The sequence below is a fragment of the Carcharodon carcharias genome, chromosome 9 (genome assembly GCF_017639515.1).
Source record: "Carcharodon carcharias isolate sCarCar2 chromosome 9, sCarCar2.pri, whole genome shotgun sequence".
NCBI classification, from domain to species: Eukaryota; Metazoa; Chordata; class Chondrichthyes; order Lamniformes; family Lamnidae; genus Carcharodon; species Carcharodon carcharias.
In genome coordinates, this window is record NC_054475.1 from 22,113,875 (window position 1) to 22,126,225 (window position 12,351).

The window sequence follows — 12,351 nt, forward strand, 5'->3', positions numbered from 1 at the left end:
GTGTCACCTCAGTGGTTGTGGTGGAAGACAACACATGTACAGGAGGAGGAGATCCCTAGGCATGTCCACATCTCAGTCGCAGCAGTGTTTGCATCAGATGGTGGTGAAAGCTTCAAGTGTTGTCTCACATCACTGTTGTTCCTAAGTAGACTCTCAGTTCCCAGAGTGAGCTCACTCAATGGGCCCAATGGACCAAAACAGAGATTGTGGCCGGGCAGTTCATTAGGCCAGAATGCACAAGTGTGAATGCTAGACTCATTCTTGCTGCGAGTGGTTGGACATCCCCTGAGATGAAAGGGAATAGCATTGAGGGCCAGGAGAGATGTGGCCATATGCCCTCACTTAACTTTACTCTTCCTGAAACCTGTAGCAGTTAATGTATCACGGGCATGTCTCCCACGTCTCCCTTCCTCCTTGGCATGATGCGTTCATACTGATCCTCAGCAACCTCCTGAGGGTTCCTGGCCTCCGGATCATCATCCTCTGATGAGATCTCATCCTCTTCCAGTTCACCTTCTGGCAGGGTCTCACCTCTTTGCATTGGCAGATTGTGAAGGGCGCAACACACTGTGATGATGCGGGAAACCCTGTCAGGAGTGTATTGTACTGAGCCGCCTGAGTGGTCCAAGCATCTGAAGTGTGTCTTCAGAATCCCTATGGTCTGCTCTATAAGGGAGCGTGTGGAGCTGTGAGCAGCATTGTACCTCTCCTCGGAATGACTCTGAGGGTGACACATGGGTGTCATCAGGCAGCATTTCAGTGGGTATGCCTTATCCCCAGGCAGCCATCCCTGCAGACATAATTGCCCCTTGAAAATCTCAGATACCTGGGAATGACTCCGGATGTAGGAGTCATGGCAACTTCCAGGATACTGTGTGCAAACATGCAGTATGTGCTTCTGGTGATCATACATCAGTTGAATGTTGATGGACTGATAGCCCTTGCGGGTTATAAACATTAGGGGCTGCTGCCATGGAGCCTGTATAGCCACATGGGTGCAGTCTGTTGCACCCTGCACTCTTGGAAAGCCTGAGATGGCGGCAAAGCCAGTGAATCTCGCAGCCTGGTTATCTTCATCCAGAGCAAACCTGACATAACGATGGGCCTTCCTGTAAAGGGCATGTGTGACATCCTTTGTGCATTGATGTGTTGTGGACTGAGAGATGCTGCAGTCACCTGTTGATTCCTGTAAAGATGCAGAGCCAAAGAAATTGAGCACTATGGTCACCTTCAAAGCTACTGGTAGGCATACCTTCGAGCTCCATGTGGCATCAGGTCTTCATGAAGAATGTGGTATATGTGATATACCAGAGTTTGAGACCAGCGTAGAAGTGCATGGCATTGTTTCTTACTCATTTGTAAATAGGAGACTCTTCTATAATAAACCCTAGGTCTGGCAATTCGCCCCACTTGTCTGGGTCTCTCCTCCTGACCCTCCGGTTCATGCTGTGACTCTGCTTGACCAGAGTCTCTCAAGCGTGGCCTCCTGTTGGATCTGTGCGCAACATCGCCTCTCCCTCCTTCGCCTCCTTCATTGCATTAGGACCCTGACAAAGGCAGCATTGGGCCCTGGATCCATATGTGTTTTTGTCTTCTCTCTGAAAGAAAACATTGAAGACACTAATGTTTCAAGGGGCAAGAAAGTGAAGCTCAGAAGATGAAACATATGGAAACTGTAGGGGTCTATAGGTTTTCCTACCCTACTCGCACGGTAATGTCACGAAAGTATAATAATTCTCATAATATTATTGGGATTAATTGTAAAAGAATGTTAATAGTGGGGTTTGGATAGTTCTCTGTGCGTGTGGGGAGGATTTAATTGAATTGGAGACAGCTAGTCTGGAGACTTTGACTCATCAAAAAAACTAGGTTTGAAATGCTAAATGCGTAAATGTGGATGAAATTTTAGACAGTGAGGTAGGGAGAATTTGCATTTTTAGATAAATCAGGGCAGTTTGAATTTCAAAGAGATGGTAGGATGTTACACCTAGCCAGAGAAGCTAGGCCAAGCAGTGTATTTATTTTCCCCAAAGGTTATTGATAATATTAGCACCATGAAAAGATTTATATTATGAGAAAGATTAAGTTCCAAAGACATATGGGAACAATGGGATTTACATTAAAAGAGAGAAATATGTATAAAGGAGATTGAAGCTATCTGTCAGAGAAGGCATTGTAAGACCTACCAGAAGTGTGATCTATCAGTATTTGTGCGTTAAGCCTGCTATCTACAAAAACTGAAGCTGGGAAAAGCCACTTTGAATTCTACTGTCCGGGGTATTGTATTAACTTGCCTGGTCTGTTTAAAACCTATTTCTTTACTATTGCCTTAATGGGGGTGTAACTGGAAGCCAGATTAATTAGGGGTTATCAGAGTTATTATGGTAGTAATTTGTAAACCTATGTATGTGCTTGAAATCTTTTATTTTGTAAATAAATGTTTAATTTAGTTTTGTAAAAGATCTCTAAAGTCAACCGACTTATTACTTCTGAATTCAGGGCATGCACCTCAAAATAAAATACAAATTGCAAAACCATTCTGACTGTGTGATCAAGTTTCCCTCATGGATTTGATCCACCTGGCACACATCATCTGCAGTGTCATAACAGTGGCTGATGCCACCTTTTCCCTGAGACACTAGCACACACATTGAGATGACCAAGATGGCAATGCAGATATGTAACGTCTTAAGCCCTGTGTGGGATGCTAAGATTTAATTGAGATGAATGACCCAACCTAGCTCTGTGCTCCAATCTCTGATGTGGAATAGTAATGACCAATCAGTTGTTCATGGTCAATGAGTGGATGCCCTTTGGCCTGTTAGGAGTGTCAAATCTGGTGAACATGTAACAGGCCTTCATTGATGGAATGTCATATACAGCTGTGCCTCCCTCACTATTGCCTGCATTCCCAAATTCCACATTCCAATGTGTTACTCTTGAGATGCAGCAACTGTAATGTGAAGCCACTGAGTTCTGAGTAGCCCTTTAACAGTGCTAATGAAGCCATTGGCTTTCGATGGTCTTCAATGCAAGGAGGTCTTCCTTCTTTCCCCTAAGCAGACTCTTGTTCACTCCTGCATCAACAACAAGTTAAAGGATGACCCCAGAAAGGCTCACCTGTGTTCACCCTTCCCCCTCACTGCCATTCCGTGGCCTTCCCTCCCCTTTGTCTCCCCCGTGTTCGCACTTCCCCCTCACTGCCATTCCGTGGCCTTCCCTCCCCTTTGTCTCCCCCGTGTTCGCACTTCCCCCTCACTGCCATTCCGTGGCCTTCCCTCCCCTTTGTCTCCCCCGTGTTCGCACTTCCCCCTCACTGCCATTCCGTGGCCTTCCCTCCCCTTTGTCTCCCCCGTGTTCGCACTTCCCCCTCACTGCCATTCCGTGGCCTTGCTTCCCCATTGTCCCATCATGTTTGCCCTTCTCCTTCACAGCCTTTCCATAGCCTTCCTTCCCTATTGCCCACTTTGTGTTCATCATCCTCACCCTCACCTCACACCCCACCCCTGGTTGAAGTGCTAGTTGCTGAAAGTGGAGCTCTGCCTGACTACTATGGCACAGTGGTGTCCTTGTGGTCAACAGGGTCAGCCACTGGGAAGAGAAGGCTCCTGCACCCCCCCCAAACCCAGCTGCAATACAGGTCACTGTCTGAAAGTGGAGGCCTGCATGAGTACCACAGTACAGTGGTGTCCTTCGGAACAAGGTAGGCAAACAACAGGAGCAGACCAACTCTACAGCTGCAGCAGTGTGGCTTTAATCACAACAAGACTATGGCAGCACTATGGCAGGTAGGCTATGTATGTTGTACTCACCTTGAAGTTACGAGTAAACTGAGGTCCGACTTATTCAGACCACTCCTTTTCAAACGGGTTTGAGGCAGACGTAATTTCTCGCTGCAAGATTGGAAGGAATGACAAGATTCCAGCAAGCAGCTGTTTTAATGAGCACTCATGAGACGTTGATGAATGCAAATGGCATACACGCCACTGGTCAGTGGAATAACCAACCCACCATTAACCTGCCATCTGGTGAATTGCAAACTGTTTTTATACCAGCGGATTTCCTGCCGCTGGGTTCTCCGCTCCTGCCCACCACAAAACCTGTCATGGGGGGGGATGGGAAAATTCCGCCCACAGAGTCTAAACTGGCAAGTATGAAGCAGAAAGATTAAATTTAAATCATATACAGCGAGCCAAATAAAGATTGGAAAATACAGATAGCAGCAAGAGAGAATTTTTTTAAACTATCCAACACTAATTTACTTATGAAGGAATGTGACACCACACTTGTAAAATTACAGTTTCAGGACCAGAGAAGTTGTTTGGTACTAATTGTCATTTATCACACCATTAAAAAGGTGACTTGCTCCTGGATGCAACAGCCTTAACTTTTGATGGAATGTTTCATGGCTAACTAATTAAGAAGTATCCCAACTTCACAATATTGCATGCCTTTCAATGCCAGGTCTACCGGTGAGGTTCTGTTATAGCACAACCTAAACTGCAGCTTCTGAATTTCTACATTTATCTGTGCAGGTGTGGAAGCTTCTGTCCGATTGACTCCATAATAACAGTGATTGCTGTTATCCTCACCATTCCAAAGCTGTGGAAATTCTGGGACACACAAAAGCGCTCTGGACCGTTTCCACCTTTCCCCTACCTTTTGGGAAAACTAGGCATTTCCTAAGAGGTGAAAGTAATCAAAACTGACCCTTCCCAGTGCATCAAATACCTACATGGAATTACATGGGAAACGTAGCAAGCAGTGTAACATAAATAGGCAGGAGCTAAAATTTCACTTCTCCAATGGTCAGTTCAAATTTAGAGATGAACTCAGCAGCGTATTTGTGGCAGGTCAGGGAGCACGTCGCCCCCTGGCAGTCTCCAATTGTAATGCATTTGCAGGCAATGAATGCTCATTATACGAAAACTTTTTGTAATTACATCCTACCTTCATGATATAGTGAGTGCGCACGAGAATCTCATTCATTTAAAACGGTGTATAACAGTTAGCTTTGTACAGTTCGGTCTGAGGTCAGCAGCTTTTCTTGTTGAACTCTGCAACACAAAGGAGGGGAGCAGGAGAATGGCAGCTTACATGGAGATTTGTTACTGGCAAGGGTGGGTCAGTGGTGAGTGGAGGGTGGGTATGGAGTGGGGTCAGGAGCACAGAGGAGTGGAAGAGACGGAACACTTCTACTACAGAAAAGACTAATTTACCATTTAGAATCAGTGTAGGAAATTGAGAATGTAACACAGTGCAGCGATATGTCCAGAGGGTGGAGCTAACATACCGAGCTAGCACCCTGGTGGTCTGACTCTTTACATTGAGAAGGAGACACTGGCTTCCCTCAGTGTCATCAAACACATGATCCAACAAAAGTGACCCTTTTTAAGGGAACACAATCCAAATCATAAAGAAAACGAAAGAAAACTCACCAAATTAAATTAGAATGTCATTTCCTGTGTCTGCGGCACGCTGCAACCCCTGTGGTGCCCACCAGTTGCCCGAAGGCCTCAAGTTTACCAGTGGACACCACAAGCTCCTTCTGCGGGCCTACCTTGGTGGTTTGAAGGCCATAGAAGTGATTCAGGCAGCAGAGTGACCATCTACAAGGCGGCATCCAACCTGGAACTGTCGATGTTGACAACATTTGACCCGGGAGCAATGCAGTAAGGGAAATTTGTAATTTCTTTACAGTGGAATCTGTAATTGTTTTGAAGAATGTTTGAAAAAGACTTTTTAAGAGTTTGCATCAATTACTTTTAAAAAGGTTGATTTTTAAGTGGGCTACGACAATGAGACTTCCTCTATAAATCCGAGTACATTTAAAACCTTCTATTGCTTAAGTTTCTTCTCTAAATTAATTTATAGTTAAACAAAATATACTTAAGATTCAATGGAGTCTCCTGCCATGTCAATGGACTTGTCTCAGTTGTTGTGTGTGCACTGATGGGATAATATCTCATTTTGTTTCAGCAGGGAGGATGAGGTGGAAGAGTGAGCTATCTTGCATGTTAGACAGGTGCATCTCACAACCTAGCAGCCTCGAATTCATTGAAACTGGCCTGATAGACGTGGCGTCATTGAGGTCTGACAGTGGCCATTTCTTTCTAGGTCTCAGGGTTACTTTTATGAATTGCCTAATTAATTAGTGTTGTTAATGTTAACATTTATATAAATTTGAACTGGCACTTACCACCAAATTACTTGATGGCATCCCTCACCCACAGCGTCATTCCAGATTGGCACCATCATGCTGACTTATAAGCTGTGCCCAGTGGGCACCATGCCAGCAGCAGGCAGAAGAAAAGCAATCAGCTGCCTTGATGACGTCCTCCAGGCAGGTATCAGTGATGATAAAGTGTCAAGGAAGGGGTTAAAGAAGTTCTTAGACACCTGCAACCAGTAAATGAATGTTGTGCCCCCTTAACCTCATAAATTCCTCACGTACACTTTTCTGAAGTGATAGGAGAGCTGTTAGGCTATTTTTTCGAAGCGTGAGATTACATTGATTACAGGAGCCATACATCCAGAAACTTTAAAGCATACTTGAATAGTGCAGTTGTGTGTTAGATAGCCCTGAAGGGCTTAAACAAACTTAAGATTTACAGTGATAAAAAGGTAAAAAGATTTCTAACAAAGTAAATTTATCCAAATGTGCCAAGGTGAAAATTTCCTCCATCTTTTTAGGCCAACTGCATCTTAACAATGGGATAAGCATTGAAGATAAGGAGAAATATTCTGAGCCACTCTCTAAATTGCAGGTGTTTTGCTTATAAAAGCAGCTGTGTATTCATAAGATCTTGTTTACTGGAAGTGCCATACTTATCTGGCATTGAAAAGAATTACTTCTGGTACAGTCAGGGGCCTGATAGTAACATTCCTTCACGTACTGGGTGACGCAGACCTTACAACCTACAGTAAGCCACTGTTCGGGTGATTAAGGAGATCAGAATGTACAATGTTCTCTACAGAAACACATGCACAGGGATATGGGAAAAATGAGGGAGCTGAATTTATAAAAATCTGCTTCAAATTATCAGTTTCTTTCTGAATCAAATACAGATTTTCCTAAGGGCATGAATGTTTTAGGAACAGTAGCGAACCCAGTGATACAGAATCTATTCCAAACACAGTTGCTGACTGCCCTGAATATAGACTGCTAATTTCTTTCTGATGCAACCCCACTCACAAAGGCAAAACAAGTCATATTTTCAAGCAAATTCTCCCTTTTTACCTGCCATTTCCTGATGTCCAGATGCCTTGTGAGTAAGGTGTAGCAGCCCTCAGCTATCATACGAGCAGTAAATGAGACAGCACAAAAGGAGGCCATTTGGCCCATCATGCCTGTGCTTGATCTTTGAAAGAGCTAACCAATTAGTCCCACACCCCTGCACTTGTCTCATAGCCCTGCAATATTCTCTTTTCAAATATTATATCAATTTCTTTTTGAAGGTTATTATTAAATATGCTTCCACCTCCCTTTTAGGCAAATTCACTAAAATCTATAACAAAAGCCGAAAATACTGGAAAAACTCAGTAGGCCTGACAGCATCTGTGGAGAGAGAAAGACAAAGTTAACGTTTCGAGTCCGTATGACCCTTCTTCAGCAGTACTTCTTCAAGGCAGGCATTCCTGGAAGAGAAGTGGCAGTGAATTAAACACTAAGATAAAAGTAAGATACTGTGGATGCTGGAAACCCGAAACAAAAACAGAAAATGCTGGAAAATGTTGAAAATCTATGTTCCCTGGTTACCAACCCTTCTGCCACTGTAAGAAATTTCTCCCTATTTACTCTATCAAAACCCTTCAAAATTTGAACATCTCTACCAAATCTCCTTAACCTTCCGTGCACTGAGGACAACAATCCCAGCTTTTCTAGTTTCTCCATGTAAAATAAGTCCCTCCTTCCAGATGCCAATCTCCTCTGCACCCTCCATAAGAGCAGAATCATCCGTGCCCACTGACATAGGGCATGTTCGGTGGCATGAGCGGACAATATGGCAAGAAGGCCAAAAATCGGTTTCACAACATTGGGAAACCAGTTTATGATCGTCCGCTCAGCTCATTGACGGCTAGCCATGTTCCTCACCATTGGAGGTTGGGAACCTCATTGTATTACATCATCATATCGTCATAAGGCCAGCCTGCTGGACTCATCCCCCCTCCCCAGCTGGATCATCCACCCACGTCGGCGGGAAAACACGTCGGTGCAGGACACGTCTTGGCAACTGTGACATGCAGAAGTCAGAACTTACCTCCAGGGCCTTGCTCACGTTGCAGACACCCGAGGAGCAGAAGATGCTGGACACTGACAGCAACAGGATCCTGGAGGAACATCCATGGCATGCTGGGTGGATTCTCATAGACATGGCTCTGCTGCAAAGCAGCTCACGGAAGTTGGAAAGTCACCGTTGATGCTCACAATAGATGATGGTCAAGGGGGTGGAAGAGGAAGACCTAGGATCAACTGGGAGAGAGAGAGATGTCGGGGGTCGAGGTTGGGAAGGGGGAAATGAAGTTGTCAGGGGGGTGAGGTTGGGAGGGGGGAATGAAGATGTCAGAGGGTAAGGTTAGAGGGGAATGAAGGTGTCGAGGGGGAGGCTGGGAGGGACAGAGTAGTGGGAGGACGGAGTGTGGAGATGGGAGGGAGGAAGGGTGGAGGAAGGAGTCAGGAAGGGGGAAGGAGTAAAGCTAGAGGAAGAAGTGAGGGTGTCTGAGGGAGTCAGGAAGGAGAGGGACTAAGCGGGGGTGGTGCAGTGGGAGGACGAAGGGGTTCTGGAGTTCCAGGAGGAAAGGGGTCCACAGTGAGGAAGGGGTTCCGGAGTGGGGGTGAAGGGATTCGGAGGGGGTGATGTCCAGGTGAACATGCAAGGGAGGGGCCTGCTGGGTCCATATCTGCCTCCTGGGGAAGGAACTGAGGGCTGGCGTGATCTGAGGAAATGGTGAGAATGACCGAGGGCAGAGTGAGGCGGTAGGTTGGGAGGGCGAGGGTTCAGCGGTAGTAGTAGAAGGGATGATGAGGATGGTTGGTGGGGTCTCGGAGGCCTACAAAAACCCGGGGGGGGGGGGGGTGGGGAATGTGCAGGGGGAGGAGGAGGTCGCGGAGAGGTGAATGTGGATAGGGGTGGGATTTTTGGGAAGCAAGGGAATGTGCACGTTCACCTGGACATCTCCGAAGGAAAAGAGTTGTGGCTGGCAGGTCACGGAGTGGGGGGAGATGGAAGGTGTTGTCCAGCTGGGGGGGGGTGGGTGGGGGGGGGCAACTTTGATGGGGGAAAGGAATGGGTGACTGGGGGAGGGGAAAAGACAGGGGAGCTGATGAAAAAGTGAACCCAGACCATGCTGCCTAAATCGAAAGTGAAACAACAGTCATGGTGGGCAAGATCAGGCACTGCATGGGAGTGTGATCAGTGGGTGGGTGGGTGGCGATGCAGGTCAGCTCAGATAGACAACTGGAAGTGAACTCCAGCAGGCAGCATTGAAAATGCTCAAGACATTGAGGTGAGTGTGACACATGAAGGATCCACATGCATGGGACATTGTTGGCACGAGGCTGCAAAAGGCCTTGCCACACACACACACACGCTTCTCCCTCCAGAATCACTGGTTGGTTGGCTGCTCCCTCTGCACTGACAGAGGACGAGATTGAGCTGCTCACAGTCAAAGGGGACTCGGAGGGAGAGGACAGCTTCTGAGATCCCTGAGTGGATGACCCAGGAGTGTCCAGCTGCCACTCCTCCTCCTCTTGGTTGTCCGAGGGCTCCGGCCTGACTCGTTGAGGGAACGGAGCACCTGGAGAGATGATGAGGTGCCCATGTCCTTCTCACTGTAGGGACTCACCCATGGCTGTCACGATGGAGTGTAGGTCTACGCGCATCTCCATGTTCTGCTGGACAAAAGTTACCATGGTGTCCACCATCCTCCCATGGATGGGAGACCTCCACTTCATCAGAGGGCAGGCGGGTGCACTCCTCTGACTCATGTGTCACACGGTTGAGGGCTTCCAACAGCTCTGCTAATGTTTCCTGCCTTCTGCTGACATTCCAGGATGAGTTGGAAGGCCGAATCTAGTGGCTGCTCATCTGACTCGGACCTGACAAATATCTGATTCCCAGTAGTCCTCCGAGTGCCGGGAGCTTGCATGAACCTGCCTCCTGCTTCTGCAGACATGTGTCCATGCGGTGATCTCGATGTGAACTGGAGCCTGCTCTAGATCCAGGTCGCACCAAGGTGTGTGTCTCTGCGCTGGTGCAGGGTGTGGGTTAACGCTGTGATGGGTCTTCTAGGCTGCTTATTTCCTGCTCTTCAATGGAGGAGGTGTCCTCTTGGCTAGAGCTGAGGACCTGGATGGAGCTGAGGGACTGGCTGGCTCAAGGCATTGATTGCTCCCTGTGAACCAAAGTAGAGATACTTAGTGCATTGCAGCAGAGTCAAAAACAGGAGAGAGAGCATTCACAGTTGCTTTGAGAGAGCGATGATGTGGTGCAGGATCTTCACGAGGGTGTTTGCCGCCGACCTCACCGTCACTACAGGCACAGTCCATGTCCTCAATAGCCAGTGCGATGGCACACTCCTCAAAGTGGGTCTACTCCACCCCATCCCACACAAACCCCCCCATCCCCACTCGTCACCAATCTGGGACCTCCTCCTGCTGATGTGAGCCAGCTTCTCCTGCAAGAAAACAGGACACATGGCACTGCATGGAATGTTTGTATGGTGAGCGGAGCCCTGGACAGGATGGGGCCACGAGCTCCAGAGGATATGAGCCTGATGGAGATGTGATGTTGTGTGTGAGATTTAGTGGTGTTGTCCCTCGAGGTGTGAGATCCCTGTGGACATGTGACAGGCTTGTGAGTGTGTGTGTTGAGAGTAATGAGAAGAGTGAGTTATGCTGGTGGAACAGATGAGACCATTCATCTTGTAGCAGCACTGGGTGGCTGACCTTTTTTGCAGGCTATTGGCGCTGACCACCACTGCCACACCCCAGCCCCCATGCTGGATTGGTAATGCAGCTGCCCCTTCTGCGTCCAGAGCGGGTGTAGACGACATTGTGGCGAGCCTCCAGGATGTCAAAAAGGTGCTCAAGGGACAAGTCCCCTGGGGGGGGTGGCTGCAGTCCTTTTGCCTTTCGGCACCTTCCTCTCTTCCATGCAGCAGTCCTGGGCTGGAAGCACTGAGAGGTGTGCGCGCGGCTAGACTTTAAATATGGTGCAATGATGCGGTGAGTTGATGGCGTGGTGGACAAATGAGAGCCCACCTGCCATGGAAATGGTGTATTTCCCAGGAATGCGGTGGGTTTGGGACGATATGGCGTGAAAAGCCGCCATTGCGGTTGGCGGGTAAAATGTCGTTTCACCTGCCCGCTACCGCACTTAGTGTGAATCTGGGCCGATTCCGCCTAAACCTTACACAACGTCCCTAAAGTACGCTGCTCAGAGGAGACCCACAATATTTCAGCTGAGGACTAATCAGTCTTATAAAAGTTTAGAATATCGTTAACAATAAATAAAAACAGAGAGGGGGGGCGCTGAGTGGGAGCGGGCGCGAGCAGGCGCACAGCCAATCATCGCCCACGATCGGCTGCATGCCGCCATTTTACATGGACGCACACCCAGAAGTGCTGAGCGCTCCCTGTGCGGGCAGGGGGAGGAGGGAGAGTTGGGGCCTGCGCTCTTTCACGCATGTGCACCAAAGAGCGCAGAAATCTCCCTGAGGCACAGAGCTGCCTCGTGGAGTTTAATTTCGTTATCAAAAAGTGAATAAAAGAGTCTTAAAAATTATTCGGACATGTCCCCTCATGTAACAGTGTCACATGAGCTGGGGCATGTCTATGAATTTTATTAGAAATTTTTATTAAAGTTTAAAAACCGTCATGAAACCTCATCCCGCCCGTGGATGAGGTTCCATGAAAAATGCGAAGGCCGCCTGTGCTCTTCACCTGCCCGCTGCCAACCTTATGGTTGGAAGGGCAGCCATCTTAATTGTTTTAATTACTATTTAATAGCCCTTTGACACAATATTCATCCTTCGAAAATATACCATTTTGCATTTTTTCGTTATTAAATTTCATCTGAATTCCATCTGTTTAATCTACTAACTTGTCTGTTAGTAGGGCCTATTACTTACAGGCCTCTTCACTGTTAACTATAGTCTCTATCTTTGCATTGTCTGCACATTTCAGTATTGCGGTCCCTTTGCCCCAGCTTTGATCATTTATATAAACTGTGGTGTATTGGTTGCAATATTGAACCCTGGAGGATACCACAGCTAACAACCCAAACAACATCCAGTAATCTCCATTCTCTGTGTTTCTCTCTGTTAACCAGTTTCCTATCCATGCACTGT